The sequence below is a fragment of the Staurois parvus genome, unplaced genomic scaffold (genome assembly GCF_062004578.1).
Source record: "Staurois parvus isolate SC_StPar_1 unplaced genomic scaffold, SC_StPar_1.0 ptg000087l, whole genome shotgun sequence".
NCBI classification, from domain to species: domain Eukaryota; kingdom Metazoa; phylum Chordata; class Amphibia; order Anura; family Ranidae; genus Staurois; species Staurois parvus.
This window is the reverse complement of record NW_028317883.1, coordinates 13,140,688-13,160,847: the sequence shown is the minus strand read 5'-3', so window position 1 is coordinate 13,160,847 and position 20,160 is coordinate 13,140,688. Positions and strand designations below refer to the sequence as shown.

The 20,160-nt window shown below is 43.1% G+C and overlaps 1 pseudogene; it reads right to left on the bottom strand.

Annotated features, from left to right (window-relative positions):
* Window positions 1-10,058: 10,058 nt before the first annotated feature.
* On the bottom strand, window positions 10,059-15,337 carry LOC149468444 (uncharacterized; annotated as a pseudogene).
* Between the last annotated feature and the right edge of the window lie 4,823 nt (window positions 15,338-20,160).

The following is a 20,160-nucleotide window of genomic DNA, read 5'->3' as shown; positions in this document are numbered from 1 at the left end:
AGTTCACATGCATTGCGCTATGCGCGAACGGATTAAATGATGTTGAAGCGCGGTACGATATAAAAGCAATCATGACATGAGGCACGCTCCCTTTGATAACATGCACGGGCGCGAAACGCGTTAGGGAGGTGCCCTACCCTTTGACGTCACTCCGCATGGCCCACATGGACGGACGGCGGCCATTTTGGTTCCTGTCAGTACCAGATGTGAATGTATTTATCCTGCTATACTATCCCTATGCTATAATAAAGTACTAGACCAGTGATGGCGAACCCGTGGCACGCGTGCCACTGCCGGCACGCCGAGCCTTATCTGTGGGCACGCCAGGAGAATCCAGCGGCGCGCTGTCTTCCCGGCTGTAGTGTGCGTGACAGCCGGGTCCCAAGTGCGCATGCACAAGAAGCAGTGCTCCTTGTGAATGGTAAGGCGGTACCTGGGACACATGACAGATCCCAGAAGCCGCCGGACCAATCACAAAGCGCAGCGCTTCTCGCGCATGCGCACTGGGCATCCTGCTGTCCGACGAGCGCCCACACTACAGAAGCCGGGAAGACAGCGCGCGGCTGGATAAAGGAACAGGTAAGATAAAAAAAAAACTCTGCGGAAGTAAGAGCGGGTACCTGTCAAATTCAGGTACCCGCTCCCCCTCCCTCCCCAGAGGTCAGCAGTCATCTCTGTACTGTCCGCAGTCTCTGGTCATCCCTGTGCTGTCCGCAGTCTCTGGTCATCCCTGTGCTGTCCGCAGTCTCTGGTCATCTCTGTGCTCTCCGCAGTCTCTGGTCATCTCTGTGCTGTCCGCAGTCTCTGGTCATCCCTGTGCTGTCCGCAGTCTCTGGTCATCCCTGTACTGTGTCCGCAGTCTCTGGTCATCCCTGTGCTGTCCGCAGTCTCTGGTCATCCCTGTGCTGTCCGCAGTCTCTGGTCATCTCCTGTACTGTGTCCGCAGTCTCTGGTCATCCCTGTACTGTGTCCGCAGTCTCTGGTCATCTCCTGTACTGTGTCCGCAGTCTCTGGTCATCCCTGTACTGTGTCCGCAGTCTCTGGTCATCCCTGTACTGTGTCCGCAGTCTCTGGTCATCCCTGTACTGTCCGCAGTCTCTGGTCATCCCTGTACTATGTCCGCAGTCTCTGGTCATCCCTGTACTGTCCGCAGTCTCTGGTCATCTCCTGTACTTTCCGCAGTCTCTGGTCATCCCTGTACTGTCCGCAGTCACTGGTCATCCCTGTACTGTGTCCGCAGTCTCTGGTCATCTCCTGTACTGTGTCCGCAGTCTCTGGTCATCCCTGTACTGTGTCCGCAGTCTCTGGTCATCCCTGTACTGTGTCCGCAGTCTCTGGTCATCTCCTGTACTGTGTCCGCAGTCTCTGGTCATCCCTGTACTGTCCGCAGTCTCTGGTCATCTCCTGTACTGTGTCCGCAGTCTCTGGTCATCCCTGTACTGTGTCCGCAGTCTCTGGTCATCCCTGTACTGTGTCCGCAGTCTCTGGTCATCCCTGTACTGTGTCCGCAGTCTCTGGTCATCCCTGTACTGTGTCCGCAGTCTCTGGTCAATCCTGTACTGTGTCCGCAGTCTCTGGTCATCCCTGTACTGTCCGCAGTCTCTGGTCATCCCTGTACTGTGTCTGCAGTCTCTGGTCATCCCTGTACTGTGTCCGCAGTCTCTGGTCATCCCTGTACTGTCCGCAGTCTCTGGTCATCCCTGTACTGTGTCTGCAGTCTCTGGTCATCCCTGTACTGTGTCCGCAGTCTCTGGTCATCCCTGTACTGTGTCCGCAGTCTCTGGTCATCCCTGTACTGTCCGCAGTCTCTGGTCATCCCTGTACTGTCCACAGTCTCTGGTCATCCCTGTACTGTGTCCGCAGTCTCTGGTCATCCCTGTACTGTGTCCGCAGTCTCTGGTCATCCCTGTACTGTTAATTAGTTTGCACTACTGTACGAGTTGTTTTTTCTAAACCAAAAGCTCGATATTCAGGTTTCATTGCAGTGTTGGCACTTTGAAAGAAATAAGTTGGTTTTGGGTTGCAGTTTGGGCACTCGGGCTCCAAAAGGTTCGCCATCACTGTACTAGACTATTGGAGATTCTTTTCTGTGGCTTGTTTATTACGAGCCCCCCCTCTAAGGTGAATCCTGGTGACTCTGCATTGACCTGCACGAATGGTTCCCCTTGTTTGGAAAGTGTATCTCTGTAGCCTGGCTATTCTTACGGTGTGTTACCTGCCTTGCTGACGCTTGCCAGATGACCCCTAGTGTTCCATTTTCCAGATCCAGATGACCAGGAGTTGGTCTTGATTTACTCAAATGCGCATTAGATTGCGCTTTCTGGTTAGTGCAATCTACACTCATTATACAGCCACTACAGTCACAGAATTTCACCTTTTTACTGTTATCTGAACTTGGAAATATTATACATCACTATATGCACTTCATGACACCAAGTCTGGACATTATCTCACAAAAAAATTTTTTAGCGCCTCAGAGCGCACTTATATAGGATCTATTGCTTATGATGTTAATAAATCAAAGAGTGCGCTAAACATAAGTAAATACAAAAAAAATTATTAGTTTAAAATAATGATGTCCGTGATAGAAAATTTTTTATATAAAAGTCCATCCACCATAACAAAGTAATTAAACTGTTCCGAAATCTTGTATACATCAAACACCGTGCAAAAAAAAATTAAAACAAATTAAATCCTCCCGGAAGGCCCATTGTCAGCGGGATCAATTCCATTTTTTCCCGCATTGGTGAATATGTAGATTTTTTTCTACAGACTATAGTTAGGGCCAACCGATCTTTTGTAAGAGATAGTAGTGAACTTATAAATATTTTAAAATCAGTAGGAGATATTGCTAATTGTATGTTGGTTACTATTGATGTAGAATCTTTATACACCAGCATCAATCAGAAGGATGGTATTAAAGCGGTTAAGTGGGCATTAAAACACAAATCTAAACTTAAAAAGGTCCAAAGAAGTTATATTACAGAGATATTAGAATTTGCTATGTCAAACAATTTCTTTTGGTATAAGAATACCTTTTTTCAACAATGCAGAGGTGTTGCAATGGGGGCCAAGTATGCTCCCAGTGTGGCCAATTTGGTCTTAGACAAATGGGAGGAGGAATGCATTTTTGATAAATGGCCAGAAATGTTAATGTATAGGAGATATATCGATGATATTATAATGATTTGAAAAGGTTCAGAAACAGATCTTGACAGATTTATAAAGTGTATTAATGATAATGTTTATGGATTGAAGTTTACAGTTTTTAGTGATCCTGAAACAGTTAATTTTTTTGATTTAACACTATATAAACACAATGGACTTATCTTTACCAAAACCTTTTTTAAGGAGGTAGAGAAGAATAGCTACATTCCAAAGTCTAGTGGGCATCACCCTAGGTGGTTATTTTCCACTCCAAGAAGTCAATTCATGAGGATCAAAAGAAATTGTAGCACACATACTGATTTTATGGATCAGACTGACATTTTGGAATTGGAAAGGGAGCTGATTAATCAAAAAGATAGAGATTCTCTTTTATTAAATAGGAAAGAAAAAAGGAATATGGATAATACAGCTTTCATTACTGATTATAATAACCAATACCTAAATATTGAAGCTATTTTTAAAAAATATTGGCCTATTTTGTTGAAAGATGAGACCCTCAAACAAGTTATCCCTTCAAGACCTAAGTTTATCTATAGGAGGAATAGATCGTTGCGTACTATACTAGCACATAATGTCATAGATCCGCCCAAAGAGATGAACCTTTTCCCTAACCTACAAGGTTTTTTTCATTGCAATAAATGTAAGGCATGTAAAACAGTTAAACGAGATTCGAAAATAAAGAGAAAACACTTTCGTTCGGCATCCACGAATAAAGATTATAAGATAGATTCATTGATTTCCTGCAATTCTTCACACGTGGTATATGTGTTAGAATGCCCGTGTCATTTTCAGTATGTAGGAAAGACAGGGAGATTATTGAAAACCAGAATAGGTGAACATTTAAATAATATAAAAAAGGGCTATGATAAACATAGTGTTTCCAGACACTTTACATTTAAACATAACAGTGATCCTAGTCTGTTGACTTTCTATGGAATAGCTAAGGTCAAAAGACATTGGAGAGGTACCGATATGATTAATGAGATCTCCAGAAGGGAAACATTCTGGATATACGAATTAAACTCTTTAAAACCAAACGGTTTGAATATTGACATCGATTTAAACTGTTTTCTGACTAATTTTTGATTGATCTTTTCTGTACCTGTACTATAGTTGAATGATACATTCTTTGTTAGAATTAATTTGGTATTAGATATGTAGATGGATTTAATATCCGTTTACAATATCCGTATATAGTTTTTCACTACCATAGATTATCTGGCTGTATATTATATTCAACTTTTTTCTCTATCTATGACTAGCTTAATATGTTAGATTGGGGTTTGCTATAAATTAAATTGGTCCTCCTATGTATTCGATATCACCACTATCTGACTGTTTTTTATATTTGTTTTTAGCTATAGCTATGTTTAGCCTAGATTGGGGGGTGCTATATATTATTGGTCCACCTATGCATTCGGTATTACTATTAGATATGTAGATGGATTTAATATCCGTTTATAATATCCGTTTATAGGTTGTTTTAACTTTATAATATCTTATTATATCTGATTAATCGCATTGCATATGTATCTGACATTACTTTTATGGTATATATATATAGATGGATTTTAATATCCGTTTAATATATCCGTTTATAGGTTTTATTACCTTATAATATTTGGTTGTTACTATCGCATTCTTTTTAAATTATGACTAGTTTGGGATGTTAAATTGAGTTTTGCGACAGATTATTGGCTCTTCAATGAATTCTATGCCATTTTTGGTCTTTTAATGTATTCAATGCTATTACTATAGGTATATTATAGTGATTTTTATATATACATCATTATTACAGGCATTTATTACTATATATGGCTTGGCGGATGTATTTTATTATTTAAGCTGCATATTATTATAGTTTATAAATTACATATTAATTATTTATGATTATGTTTACCATTTCATTATTGCTGTATATTATTTGTGGTAATTGCTATTTAACATCTATGAAATTTTTTTTTATTGTTTTGGGATCGCTCGCTTGCTTGTATTGAATTAATTTTTTTATATGTATTTTATGTGCAATCACTCTTATGTATCTGCAGAGATCGAGAGGTATTGTGCTACCATAATGCCGTTTCTGATTGGCTGCAATTAGTCTGCAATGCAGACTGAGTGTGTGATGTATAGTTGTGTAGAGACGTTTATCATCCATTCCGCCCCGTGAGGACGTCGGATGACGAAACTAGTAGGGCGGGGCTTCTTTTGGATGTGACGTCTGGACGCTCCTCGTAGACTGTCGGCTGTGATATCGCGGTGAGCGAGACTCGTCCCTGTTTTCTTGAGGCTGTCATTGCTGGTGTCGGCTGGACACCCTGTTTGTGAGTGCATTTCTGACGTTTTAATAAAACATTTTGGTTTTAAACGTACTGCACCATGATTTCATTTTTTGATTCCCCGAACATGATCTATGGTATGGAGACGTGATGACTACCTGCTGCTAAGGCTATTCCATATTGTGCTGACTGGCTGCTTGCAGTATATTGCTCCCAGTTTGGATTACTTCTGCTGATCATCGCTGCCAGAGCAAACGCTATCTTTGCTGATTTATAATCTGGTCAGCATGGAGCTCTGGTGAGTGTACCCATTTCATTGGGTGGTGGATTTTTTTTGCACAGTGTTTGATTTATACAAGATTTCAGAACTGTTTAATTACTTTGTTATGGTGGATGGACTTTTATATAAACAATTTTCTATCACAGACATCATTATTTTAAACTAATAATTTTTTTTCGTATTTACTTATATTTAGCGCACTCTTTGATTTATTCACATACCTTTTTTTGGTTAGGAGTGCAGCTTTTGTTCTATTTAGTTTGTGGCGCTTTTTTTTCTCGATTTCTCATATTATGCTAATGATGTTAATCAGCTGTTTTATATTTTCATATATTTATTGATCATCATTTCCATCAGCGCTGCATATATTGATGTTATTACTAGGCTGAGTTCTGTTAACATACCGTCTCTTGTGAGGGGGAATTATAGGTAAATTCATGAAATAACTGCCATCTGTTTTCTAACTGGAAGATAGTTTTATGCATGGATGTTAAAACTTTTAATTTATTTAATCTGCACCCTATAGAATTTTTTTGGTCAACAGAGACTCTTTTTCTTGGCTCAGTTCAATTACCTACATATGGTCTCTCTGGAAATTTGAAGGTAGTGGACGGATAGCTCTGATAGTCCCTGATTAGTCCATGAAGGCCCCCCCTGTTTTAGCTACAACAGACTTCTACTGGCATCAACTGTTTAATAACTGCAACAGGTATACATATTTAAAAACATATTGGTTAGTTTTTCTATCCCTCCCTTTTTTCTATAATACATCACAATGTTTGAATTTTACTTACCTAGTTGGGAATTCTCTCCTATGCCCCCTTTCCCTCCAGCTATGTGTGCCTACATGCCCTTATGTTGGATTGGCTCAGTCGCCACGCTAAGTACGTCTGTATAACTATTGGTCATCTTAGTAAGCTGTTGTAACAATGCTGTTATATAAATCTAACATCAGAAAAAACTATGATCACTTACTATGTGCAGTATGTTATGTTCTTTTGTAGATGTTATAAGCTCCTGAAGAAGCCATGGCTGGTCGCGAAACATGTAGAGCACTGAATCTATGCTGGATAAGGAGCATCCCATCAGTTGGAGATATATGGGATGTCTCTTTTGGGCTAGTACTCCCTACGTTACTTCAACATCTAATAGCTCTACTGTCAGTGATATACTGCATATATATATATATTTTAAATCTACTTAAAGCAGAGTTCCACTCACTCTGTAAAAAAATTAAAAAGTCAGCAGCTACAAAAACTGTAGCTGCTGACTTTTAAAAAACAGCCACTCACCTATTCCACGATCCCACGTTGCTCCCGCCGCAGCCCGTTTCACTGGCTGTCCTGTATTCCAGGAGGCCGGCACCTTCAGTGTGGGCACCCAGCTGTGACAGCTTGTGGCTTCACAGCTGGGTGCCCATTGTGCATGCGCGAGTAGCGCTGCGCTTTCTGAATGGCCTCGTCCTCTTCTGGGACCTGTCACTTGTCCCACAAGACTTCAGGGAGGGAGGGTAGGAGGACAACGTCCGTCTCCGTTTGTCTAGGTGATCGCAGCAGAAGTGGGAGCGGGTACCTGTCAAATTCGGGTACCTGTCCCCCCCGCTCCCCAAAGGTGCCAATCCTTAATGGGGAGCAGGGGACCAATCTTTAAAGCGGAACTTCCCCTTTTGGGTGGAACTCCACTTTAAGTCTTTTTAAGTCTACTGTATGTCCCTTTAAAGGCCAAATACATTGTCTCTCTCCCTAGTGTTTACTCTGTGTGGTTCCATTCTACACTGCTCCAAAACAAGTAAAGGAACATTTTTTTAATCAGAATATAGCATCAAGTCAGTTAAACTCCTGGGACATTGATCTGGTCAGTTAAGTAGCAGAGGGGTTTGTTAATCAGTTTCAGCTGCTTTGGTGTTAATGAAATTAACAACAGGTGCACTAGAGGGCAACAATGAGACAACCCCCAAAACAGGAATGGCTTTACAGGTGGAGGCCACTGATAATTTTTTCCCTACTCATCTTTTCTGACTGTTTTTCACTAGTTTTGCATTTGGTTAGGGTCAGTGTCACTACTGGTAGCATGAGGCGATACCTGGACCCTACAGAGGTTGCACAGACAGTCCAACTCCTCAAGGATGGCAGATCAATACGTGTCATTGCCAGAAGGTTTGCTGTGTCTCCCAGCACAGTCTCAAGAGCATGGTGGAGATTACAAGAGGCAGGCAGTTACTCTAGGAGAGCTGGACAGGGCCATAGAAGGTCCTTAACCCATCAGCAGGACCGGTATCTACTCCTTTGTGCAAGGAGGAACAGGATGAGCATTGCCAGAGCCCTACAAAATTACCTCCAGCAGACAACTGGTGTGAATGTCTGTGACCAATCAATCAGAAACAGACTTCTTGAGGGCTCGATGTCCTCTAGTGGGCCCTGTGCTCACTGCCTGGCACCATAGAGCTTGATTGGCATTTGCCATTGAACACCAGAATTGGCAGGTCCACCACTGGTGCCCTGTGCTTCTCACAGATGAGAGCAGGTTCACCCTGAGCACATGTGACAGATGTGAAAGGGTCTGGAGAAGCAATAGAGAATGTTATGCTGCCTGTAACATCGTTCAGCATGACTGTTGTGGTGGTGGGTCAGTGATGGTCTGGGGAGGCATATCCATGGAGGGACACACAGACCTCTACAGGCTAGAAAATTGCACCCTGACTGCCATTAGGTATCGGGAAGAAATCCTTGAACCCATTGTCAGAGCCTAGGATGGTGCAGTGGATCCTGGGTTCCTCCTGGTACACGACAATGCCCAGCCTCATGTGGCGAGAGTATGCAGGCAGTTCCTGGAGGATGAAGGAATTGATACCACTGATTGGGCAGCACAGTGGCTAAATAGTTAGCACTTTCGCCTGGCAGTGCTAAAGTCGTTGGTTTCGAATCCCAGCCACGGCACCACCTGCCTGGAGTTTGCATGTTCTCCCTGTGCCTGCGTGGGTACTCCGGTTTCCTCCCACACTCCAAAGACATGCTGGTAGGTTAATTGGACCCTGTCTAAATTGGCCCTAGTATGTGTATGTATGAATGTAAGTTAGGGACCTTAGATTGTACACCCCTTGAGGGTTAGGTACTGATGTGAATGCACAATACATATGCAAAGCACTGAATAAATTGACGGCACTACATAGGCACCTGAAATAAATAATGGCCCCTGTGCTCACCTGACCTAAATCCAATAGAACACCTCTGGAATATCATGTTTCGGTCCATCAGACGCCGCCAGGTTGTTCCTCAGACTGTCCAGGAGCTCAGTGATACCCTGGTCCAGATCTGAGGAAATACCCCAGGACACCATCCGTCGTCTCATTAGGAGCATGCCCTGAAGTTGTCAGGCATGCATACAAGCACGTGGGGCTCATACAAACTACTGAGTACCATTTTGAGTTGTTGCAATGAAATTTCAGGAAAATGGACTAGCCTGCTGCATCATTCTTTTACTTTGGTTTTTGGGGTGTCTTTGTTTGAGGTGATTGTAGCCGTATTAGTGCATTTGTGACAGAAACAATTGAGTACTGTCCGTGATACCTTTTTTATTTGCACTAACATACAATTTTGAGGACAAGCTTTCGGGGTATGTCCCCTTCTTCAAAGTCCAAGCAGTACTGTACAAATCACAAAGTTTCAGCAGAATGTTAGAAGAGATGGAAAAAAAAAAAAAAAAGAGAGGCTAGAGATAAGATACAGCCAAAGCGAGCCACCTGACAATACAAGAGATAATGGCCTTAATTTGGACATGGGATTCCTCACTCATTATCCAACAGTTTTATGACTATTAGCTACCTTGACTCCCTCTGTGTGAGTGTAGTATCCCCCCCCCCTCGCTTTGGCTGTATCTTATCTCTAGCCTCTCTTTTGTTTTTTGTTTTTTTTCATCTCTTCTAACATTCTGCTGAAACTTTGTGATTTGTACAGTACTGCTTGGACTTTGAAGAAGGGACATACCCCGAAAGCTTGTCCTCAAAAATTGTATGTTAGTGCAAATAAAAAAAGTATCACGGACAGTACTCAATTGTTTCTGGGGTGTCTTTGAAATCAGTCCTCTGCAGGTTGATAATTCGCATTTCCATCAAACAATGGGGCATCCTTACGTTCATAACACATCACCCAGTCCATATCAGTATAGATATCCAGCAAGATATATCTTTCCCCATTGAAATCTGATGTGTTTGCAAAGTGTTCTTTTAAATTTTTTGAGCAGTGCACAATGTAGCATTGTTTCTTTTTCTTGAGATACTCACTATCTTCATCCATTCCATCTAATTGTTGTGAGCCAGTGAAACACGGGAGGCATTTTGTGTTTTTTCATGATTTATTGTTCTGTATTTTGGTATAATTTTGCATGTAACTTTTACAAATTATTAAAATAAATTTAAAAAAAACATGGACTATAGAACTTTCATAGAATGAAAAAAAAAAAAAAAAAAAAAGTTTTAGTTCTCCTTTCAACCATATTTGAGTGATAAAAATAAAAAAATGACTTAAAGAGGAACTTTGGGTTGTTTTTCTTTTACCCAATGGGACAGTAAAGGAGAAGTGAAACCCATGTCAATCATAATCAACAATAAATCTCACAACACACAACTTGTTACACTGTAAGGCCTCATTCACACTGGCACAGTCAAATGTGTAGAGCTACTTCGGAGGAGCCACTAAATCGTCTTGTGATTTCTCTGCACACCTGGAGCTGACACACCTCGCTCACCCAGCACTTACCAATGAATCAGGCCAAGCATAGCCTAAATGAAGAGAGGATTAGCAAGTGTACTTACACAAATAATTAACAATACCTAATCCAATCTGATTGGTAAAAAGGTGCCACATCCTTCAGAACATTAGAAAAGTACCAGTTACACTTACCGGTAACAGTGTTTCTGGGAAATCTTCCAGGACAGCACACCTGAGAGATGATTAGCTCCACCTGACAAAACACAAAAAAAAAAAAAAAAAAAAAAAAAAAAAAAAAAGACAGTTTAAATTCCCTGTCCTCTCCACTCCTCAGTTATGCAAGAGTACTCCCACACTCTGGTGCACAAAAGGTAATCTGCCTCAAATTAATCAACACCAGACATGGGTGGGAAGTAGGTCTGCTGTCCTGGAAGATTTCCAAGAAACACTGTTACCGGTTAGTGTAACTGGTACTTTTCTCTAGTCATCTTTCAGGATGGCACACCTGAGACAAGCAGCAAGGAACTCAGGCCTACCTTAGAGCGGGGCCACTGCTTGGAATACTTTCCTGCAGAACGCCAGGTCCTGAGGTAACAACAGCTCTACCCTGTAGTGCCTCATGAACGTGTCCTGGCTTGTCCATGTGGCTGCTCAGCAGATCTGTTCAATCGATGCTCCGGCCCTCTTCACCCAAGAGGTTGCCAGTGGTCTAGTAGAGTGACCCCTCAGGTGTAAATGAACTGAAACCCCTGATTGCTCATAACCTAAGGAGATGGCTTGTCTGATCCATCTAGCTATTCTTGGCTTAGATGCTTGCTGCTCTTCCTTGAGCCACTAAACAAAATCAGAAGGTGACTCAACTTCCTGAAGTCACTTACTCTATCCAAATATGTCAGTATTTGGTAAACACCATCTGACATCTAAAAAATGAAAACTCTTTTCCCTCTCATTCCTAGGGTTTTGACAGAAAGACGGTAGGACAATCACCTGTGTCCTATGAAACCGAGAGACCACCTTGGACAAATAAAGAGGATCCTGTACAAGCACTACCCTGTCCTCAAATACCACCAGGATGGATTCCTTGATAGACAGGCTGTGAAGGTCACCTATCCTCCTTGCCTTTGTGAAAACCAAAAGGAAGGCTAACCTAAAAGATAAAATCCTAACATAAATCTGTGCCACTGGCTCAAACGGTGGCTTGGTTAAAGCCTCTAACACTAAGGTCAGATCCCAAGCCGGAAAATGATATAACTTAATGGGGGTAACCCTTCCCTGGCCCCCAAAAACCTCTTAACTAGGGTCTCCAATCCAAAAAGACAGATAAGGCCGCCACTTGTACCTTTAGAGTGTTTAGTGCTATACCGTTATCCACCCCTGCTTGGAGAAAGTCTAAGGTCACGGACAGTGGGAAGGGAAACCTCCTTCTCCTGACACCAACTAGAAAACAAACAAACACTCTCCCACACCTTGGCGTGTTTTTCCAGTGACCGGCTTCCTACTGAGGAGTGTCTATCACCCTCTCAGAACACCCCCTTCTTCTCAGGATCTCCTTTTCAAGAGCCAAGCTGTTAACTGAAAAAACTCCAGATTGGGGTGCAGAGTTGGCCCCTGAAAGTGGAGATCCCTCCTGACTGGAAGAAGCTGTGGGGGAGCCAAAGACCACGTCTTTAAGGTGGTGAACCAGGCTCTTGTTGGCCACCATGGGACCAGCTAGATCAGTCTGCAGCTTGACCAGCTCAGCTTCTGTAGTACCCATAGGATCAATGCCAGAGGGGGGAATGCATATGCCAGCTCGAAATCCCATTCCTGCGCTAACGTATCCAGACCCTCGGACCTCTACTCCCAGGCCAGGGAAAAATACCGCCTTACCTTCCCATTTTTCCTGCAGGCAAAAAGGTCTATTTCTGGGCTGCCAAAAATCTGATATATCTGAAAAAAAGACCTTGGGATTTAGTTCCCACTCTCTCTGGCGGATTAACAGTCGGCTGAGAAAATCTGTTTTCCACAGACCGCTGACACCAAAAGGACCCTGCTCTCCACCCATTCTAGAACCTCCTGCGCTAAGTCCAGAAGCTTCCGGGATCTGGTTCCCCCTGATGATCCAGGTATGCCAAAGTCGACATATTGTCTGACGAAATTTGGACTTCTTTTCCTCTGATCCTATCCTCAATGGACTTCAAGGCCTGACCTACTGCCAGCAGCTCCCTGCAATTAGAAGAGGACCCACTTAGGGGTGGCTCCCACGGGCCTCGAGCTTGTTGGTCCTCTTGATGAGCTCCCCAGCCCCACTCACTTGCGTCTGCATCCAGCAAAGTTTTTACGTTCTCCGGAAGGGATACCCTCTCCACTCCACTTTCCTGTTTCAAGAGGATAGAAGGAAGAGTTGAAGCTCCCTGGAATGTAACAGCGCCCACTCCACGACTGGAATACAGGCTGTCATGAGTCCTAGGACTTTCATGGTGTGCCTCCAGGAGCACTCTGGAACCGCTATCAACCTGGAGACAGCCCTCGCTACTTTTTTCGGTTTTCTTTTGGGGTAAAGAGACTCTGGAATCCACTTTATACCCCAGGAACACCTTGGTTTGAGAGAGAGTCAATGAAGACTTCTCCTGATTGACAATCCACCCCAAAGATTGCAAAGGTGAGGATCACTTTTTCCAGGTCTCTCAGGACTTGGTGCTGTGAAAATCTGTAGATCATCAGATTGTCTAGGTAAGGGATGAAATCCCCTGAAAGTGTAAATAAGCTACTACCTCAGGCAAGACCTTGGTGAATCTTCTCGGACTGGCTGCCAGCCCAAAAGGGAGGGCTCGGAACTGCCAATGACTGACCTCCTGTTCCGTGAAAATGGCAGACCGTACGAAGGCTTGGTATTCCATGGCAATGGGAACATGGAAGTAGACATCCCTGATGTCCACAGTGTCCATAAAAACTCCCTTGAGCAGATATTTCTGTATACTGTAAATACTTTCCATACAGAACTTTTTGAACTGCAAGAAACTGCTAAACCTTCTTAGGTTTATGAGCAAGTGGAATTTCCCCGAAGGCTTCGAGACCACGAAGACGTGGGAATAAAATCCCCGGAAAAGCTGGTCCAATCCTGATCCACTAAATCCCTGATCCCTCCCCAAAGACCCTCTGCCTTTGTCCTGTCTCTGGAGGGATAAGTCAACACAAAAGCATGAGGGAAGAGTGAAGAGAATTCCAACTGGTATCACTCTCTTGTCAACTGCAGATGTACGGGATTTCCAAAATCTTCCTCCATTGCTGGAAGAAACTGGACAGCCTTCCACCCCACCCTGAGATCTATGTCATTTGGGGTCCTTACAGTTGGGTTTGGAGCCAGAAAAAAGGAAGCTCATTTCTTGGGCGAGTCTGTCAAGGTCCTACCTTTTCCCTGAGGTTATGTTACTCCATGTGCTGGCATCCATCTTGGATTCTGCTGTGCATGATGGGAATCCTTTTATGCCTTCAGGTTTCTGTGGTCCATCCCCCAGAGGGGTGTGGCTGATGACATATAAGCCTGTGGCCCTCACATGCTCTTTGCACTTGTGTCTTGTGTCTTTGTGTTGCTATTACTCTGTTCTGACTCTCGTGACTCTCCTGGTATTCTGATTCGGCTTGTGACTTGACTATTCTTTGTATTCTCCTTTGATCTGACCCTCTCTGCTGAACCCGGCTCGTGACCTGTGATTCTCGTCTGCTGTCCTGTACCGTTTTGTCCTGTTGTTGTTGACCCCGGCTTGTCTGACTACTCTTTTGTCTCTTCCACCAGCTACACGCCATTGGCGGCGGCCATTACCGCAGCTGAGGTGTCTCGGGGGCCGCGACCTGGTTCCTGGCTGCGTCAAGTCCATCCCCACCATCAGGGGCCCTGGTGAAGGGCAGCCTGGGACTTAGACTCCGCGCCCTGAGGGACTTCGGTCTGTGGGTGGTGGTTGTCGTCAGCCAGTGCGTTACATTGTTAGGCCTGCCTGTCCGTTCCTCAGGTCCTGCCCTGACATTGTCCTTCCTAAATCTTTGCTGGCCCTTATTAGGGGAACTCAGAAAAACGTCTTCCTCCTTTTGGCCTTGACAGAGAACTTTTTCCCCTTTTCGGTGGACCTCGATAACACCTAGTCCAGCCCTGAACCAAACAGTAAGGAACCCTCAAAATGGTAGACCGCAGAGACGAGCTCTTAACATCTGATCGCCATCCAACACTGCCCTCCAGGCTGAGCTCAGAAGCGCTGCAGTCTTAGCTGATGTCCTAACCATCTCCACTGCTGCGTCTGCTAAGTAGGCAACTGTCTTGCTGACCACCTCCAGGGATTCTGACATCTCTTCTCTCTGGGCTTTGCCCTTTTTCTTGGTACCCCGAGAGATGTGATCAATTGCTCTGTGCATCCAAGCATCAGTATTGTTAGTGATGCAAGCAGATGCCAGGGCTGGGGCAATAGTAACGGCATTGGCATCCAAGGCTCTATGCAACAGCATCTCAGACCTATGGTCTATCTGATCCCTGATATTACCTGAATCCTCAAAGGACAGGTCAGATTTTTTAGACACTTGTGATAATGCAGCGTCTAGCTTAGGAGTCTTGAAGAATGTCTCTTCCTCCTCTTCCCCAAAGGGGTACCGCCTCTTCCAGGTCTTTAATTTTAAAATTTCTTGGGATCCTTCCACTCTCTCAAGACAATATCTTTGTGAGTTTCCTGCACGGGTAGCACCCAAGCCTGCAGCCTCACCAACCCCCTATACATCTTATCTTGGGCTGAGACCTGCATTGGTGGTTCTAGGATGTCCTCTGAGGCATAAATAGCCCTTAGGAACCCCTCCATATCTTCCACTGCAAAAAGGTGTCTACCCAGTCTAGATTCCTCACTAGCCTGGCTAAATTTTCCCCCTCTTTCAGGGAGCTTTGGTCAGAGACCTCAGCCTCCTCTAGGTCTTCATCCTCTGTGACCTGAGAGGATGAGGGACCCCCCACTGCTTCCCCTTCCAAGTCCCATCCTGGGACGATGACCCTTCCCTAGAGGACAGAGTATCCACCTCCCTGGATGTCAGAATCGTCTTAAAGGATTGTAAGGTGGCTGTAAAATACCATATTGCCTCGATATTTTGTTAACTTGTATTGGTGAGAAAAGTTCAAAATAGAAAATCCTTCCAACTCTTGCATAAACTCAAAAATTGATTTAATAATAATATTGCATAAAATTAGAAATAAAATATTGGAATACAGAATGTTTAAATAATGTCCAAAAAATATAGTTAAGGTCTTGAGATATTGTATGTAATTTTGTATGTGTAGTGTAAATCTGTGTGTGTCATCAATCTAGGCTTCTAAAAAAGTGAGCCAAAAAAAGTCTTTGTTCTGCTCTATAAAGAGCAATTCAGTCCCCACCTTCTAAAAGTGGGCTGGTTTACTTTTCTGTCTCTAGTAGTTCTACTAAGATAATTGGCAATAGATGTATAGAACAAACCCTCAGTCTTCTTCGCTCCCCTAGAAGTCTGAAATTCAATCCTTGGAACCTCTAGACAAAGCTTCACTGACATTCCATCAGTGTAAATGAGATGTATTACATATATATATATATATATATATATATATATATATATATATATATATATATATATATATATATATATTCTCCTAAAAGTAATCTTAATATATAAGTTATATCATATAGAAGTATCGTAATCAAGAAATATTACAGTATAAATCTTGTAAGCATAACATGTATGAAATAGATTCTTACAATTCTCTTATTAGTGAAACATTAGCTCTTACTGCAGAGATGGGGGAAGATGGGGGAGGAAAGCTAGACTAATTACTACCACATGTTGATTGAATGTAGAGAAAAAAACCCAAGATATATATACATATGTATTCACATAGACTATAAAAAGTCTATCTTACTTTTCCCAATCTAGAACAAATAGAAATATAACTCAATTATTCTATTAAGATCCAACTCATTCATACATATATTAGTACTGTTAATAAGCAGATATTAGGTTAAGGAAAGCTTCTAACAGTGGCTAACATCTACGTTTGCACCAACAAAAAATCCTTCATAAGTGCAGAGGTTTCCTTCCCGGACAACTTGTGGATACATTTGTAACAAAAGGGTCTGGCATGGTCTTGGGGTACTTTATCATTGCAATAAACACACCTTTTGGAGCGGGGGCTTTAGCCTTCGGTATCTTGTGGACGCATGGCTCTAAGGAGAGACAAACAAGGGTGCCTGGCTAGAACGGTATTCCTTCCCCTTAGGTACACCTGTAGGGGAGTGGGTAAGTACTCTACCCCCCTCCTCTCCCCCATCAGCTGAGTCAGACTCACCGCCCGTGGTCTACTCACTGGCTGCAGCCACTACCTCGCCCTCCATACTCAGCAGGGCCCCTCGGGACTGTGACACCTTTGCCCGGCTTCTGGTCAACACTCCCAGAGGTGATTGCTGGAGGCTCCTCACCGACCTCATGAGGAAGGGAACACTGACCGGCACCACCATCTTTAATGCAGAAGTTCCGCCCGAACTGGAAATCAAACGGAGAACAAGGCTTGGTCCATAGCCTCGCTCCAGCTTCCGGTCCTGCGCTCATGGACCCTGGGCTCTCTGCTTACTTGCCTTCCAGCCTTAGCAGGGCTAATGTCGGAGCCCACTGTGGGCACGCACCACGCGATTCTGTCGGCGAACCCACGGCAACCACGAGATAACCTCACAGCCTGTTCCTCTTCTGGTCCTCCCCGCTGCCACAAACGAGGGAAGAAGGGCGCCTGTCCCCAGAACACCAGGCACACCTCTCCTGTGCCCGGAAAGCTCCTACACACTGAGACCCCTGGAGTGGGTGAGTGACCTTGATTCACAGCCTGCCCTCCCTGGCTCAGCTGCTTTACTCCCCAGGGGGATCCTTCCAGTCCAAGACCATAGGTCTTCAAAAAGAAACAAACATTTTGCTGCCAGGGAAACACAATCAAAAACTGAGGAGTGGAGGGAAAGGTGGAGAATTTAAACTTTTTTAATTTGATAGTGTTTGCTGTCAGGTGGAGCTAGTCCTCTCTCAGGTGTGCTGTCCTGGAAGATGACTAGAGAAAAGAACTTTTATAATGATTAGGATTTTTTAGGCACACTAAAAACACTCTTGGGAACAAGTTTAGGAGCTGGGATATTTTTATTGATAAGTTTGGTAATTTTTGTGGTCATAATAGGTGACTATTTTTGTTTTCATACTTTTTTTTTTTTGCTACTTTTAGTAGATTTCTAACATTTGGGGGTACCTTTCCAGAGAAATCCTCTCATCTACAAGCTTTATTTGTGAGCCACTAGATATATATAATCTGCTTTAGCTTTTGAGAGTACTGATTTCCTTAATATGTAAGGGATGTGGTGGCTGCATTAGTTTTCTTTTTCTTTAGTCATTTTCCTTGGTTTTCCCTTAGTGATCTGGCCAGTAACACACCTCCTGTATTATACAGATTCCACTCTGGATGAAGGAGCACAGGGGGCAGATTTGAACAGTGGCATTGCTAGTCTGGGGGGAGAGTAGTGTTAGATGTACTAACAGATTTAACTACAGTAACAACTTGAAGCTGAATGCCAACCAATACTTTATAATCAGTTACAGCAGTTTTATTTCCTTTTGGGATAAAGGTTTTACATGAATAAATAAAAGCTGATCATTTTAAGCACCCCTGCCAGTGGTAAATGTAACTGCAAGAGAGCTTTTCTGTTGAAAAACAACAGATTTACTGGCTGGACCACTGGATGAAAATAGAAGAAAGCCTAAAAAAGGAATCAAATACAGCCAACACATCTAAGAATTGGTAAGCTGCAATATAATATATTTCAGTAAAATAGTCAATTGTGGAAAAAAATACTAGTAGTCCCACAGGTAGCAGCAATCAGATCAAAGAAAGAAATATATAATATGTGATATAGCCACAAAGTCCTTAGGGCAGCTCCTCTTCAGATAGAAGGGTTATCTGTAATATAGCAAAGGAACACAAGAGGGTGCCTTTAAGTACAGCAATAAAATAAATTTATTAAAAAGAATAAATATCAACTCACATATAGTAGGTTATTTGTAAGCATAGCATGTAAATCAGGCTGACATCTGTGGTCATAAGTTGAGAAAAATGGATCCAGATGGAAAGCACAAAGCCGCTTGTAGGGAGGTGCAGAGCAGTACGGCAGCAGTAATTACACAAAATCCAGATGTAGGATCAGAACTTGTATTAATGACAAAATTCAGTTTACAGTTAGGCAGGAGGACACCCAATCAGGAGCATTCACAGTATGTCTCAGCAATGTAGAATAGAGTGCGTCTTGAGCATGCTGACAGTATCTGTCTCAGAAGGCATAATGAGGACTGACCCATCAGTACCCAAACAGGAGGATTCCAGGAAGGATGGCATGTTCCTCCTTGTCTGGAACCTTTCCCTACCTCTATTCACTTTTCCTAACAGACGGGTGGCCTGTCCCTGCACTACCAACTCACAAAAATGCACACCAAGCCCAGGAGCCAGGACCTTGAATAGAGTCTGCCTGACCCAAGATGGCCACCAGAGTCACATGGGGAGGCAGCATCCAACTGGATTGCTTCCCCATGACCCAGGAATGCATAGATGAGTATGTTCCTCTTGACTTCCTTGGAAGCTTTGGTGCATGAAGAGAACTATGATTTAATTGGTATTGCTGAATCTTGGCTTCATTCTTCACATGACTGAGCCATTAATATTCCTGGCTATGTTCTCTTTTGGAAAGACAGAGTAAATAGGAAAGGTGGTGGTGTAGTTCTCTATGTAAGAAGTGATCTCAGAGCGAGTGTGAAAGAGGACCTAGTTGATGGAGAATGTGATGAGGCTGAAGTATTATGGGTGGAACTGGCATATGGAGGTGCATACTACAAAGGTAATCATTGGAGTTTGTTATACTGTAGGCCTCCCAGTGTTAATGAGGAGGTGGAGACTCAGCTCCTTGCACAGATTGAAAGGGCTGCAAAGGCTGGGACAGTGATAATAATGGGGGATTTGAATTACCCGGAAATTGACTGGAGTAATGGTACTGCAGGAACAGTTAAAGGGCAAACATTTTTAAACCTACTACAGGACAATTTTATGGTACATTTCATAGCAGGCCCCAACTAGGAATGATGCTCTACTGGACCTGGTAATCTCAAACCATGCAGAGCTTATTACGAATGTCCATATAAAAGAACATCTGGGTAGCAGTGACCATAACATGATTTAATTTATTATTAGCTGTAAACAGCAAGCATATACAGGAAAAATAAAAACGCTCAATTTTAAGAGAGCTAATTTTCCAAGGCTGAGAGCTGCTCTCCAAGACTTAGACTGGGAGGGAATATTGGTATCAATGAACATAACACAGAAATGGGAGTTCATCAGAAAGACTGTATGTGAACACACTGCAAAATATATTCCCATGGGCAACAATTTTAAAAGGATAAAAATCAAACCCATGTGGCTTACGGCCAAAGTTAAAAAAGCTATAGGTAATAAGAAAAGAGCTTTTATTTAATATAAAAATGAAGAAAGGCTATCATTGTTTAAACATTACAAAGAATATAACAGAATATGCAAAAAGGAAATAAAGGCCACAAAAATTGAAAACGAACGACAGACTGCAAAAGATAGCAGGACCAACCCCCCAAAAAAAGCTTCAAATATTAATATTAAAAAGGTCCGGTCCAGGCATATAGACCCTTTTCAAAATAATCTAGA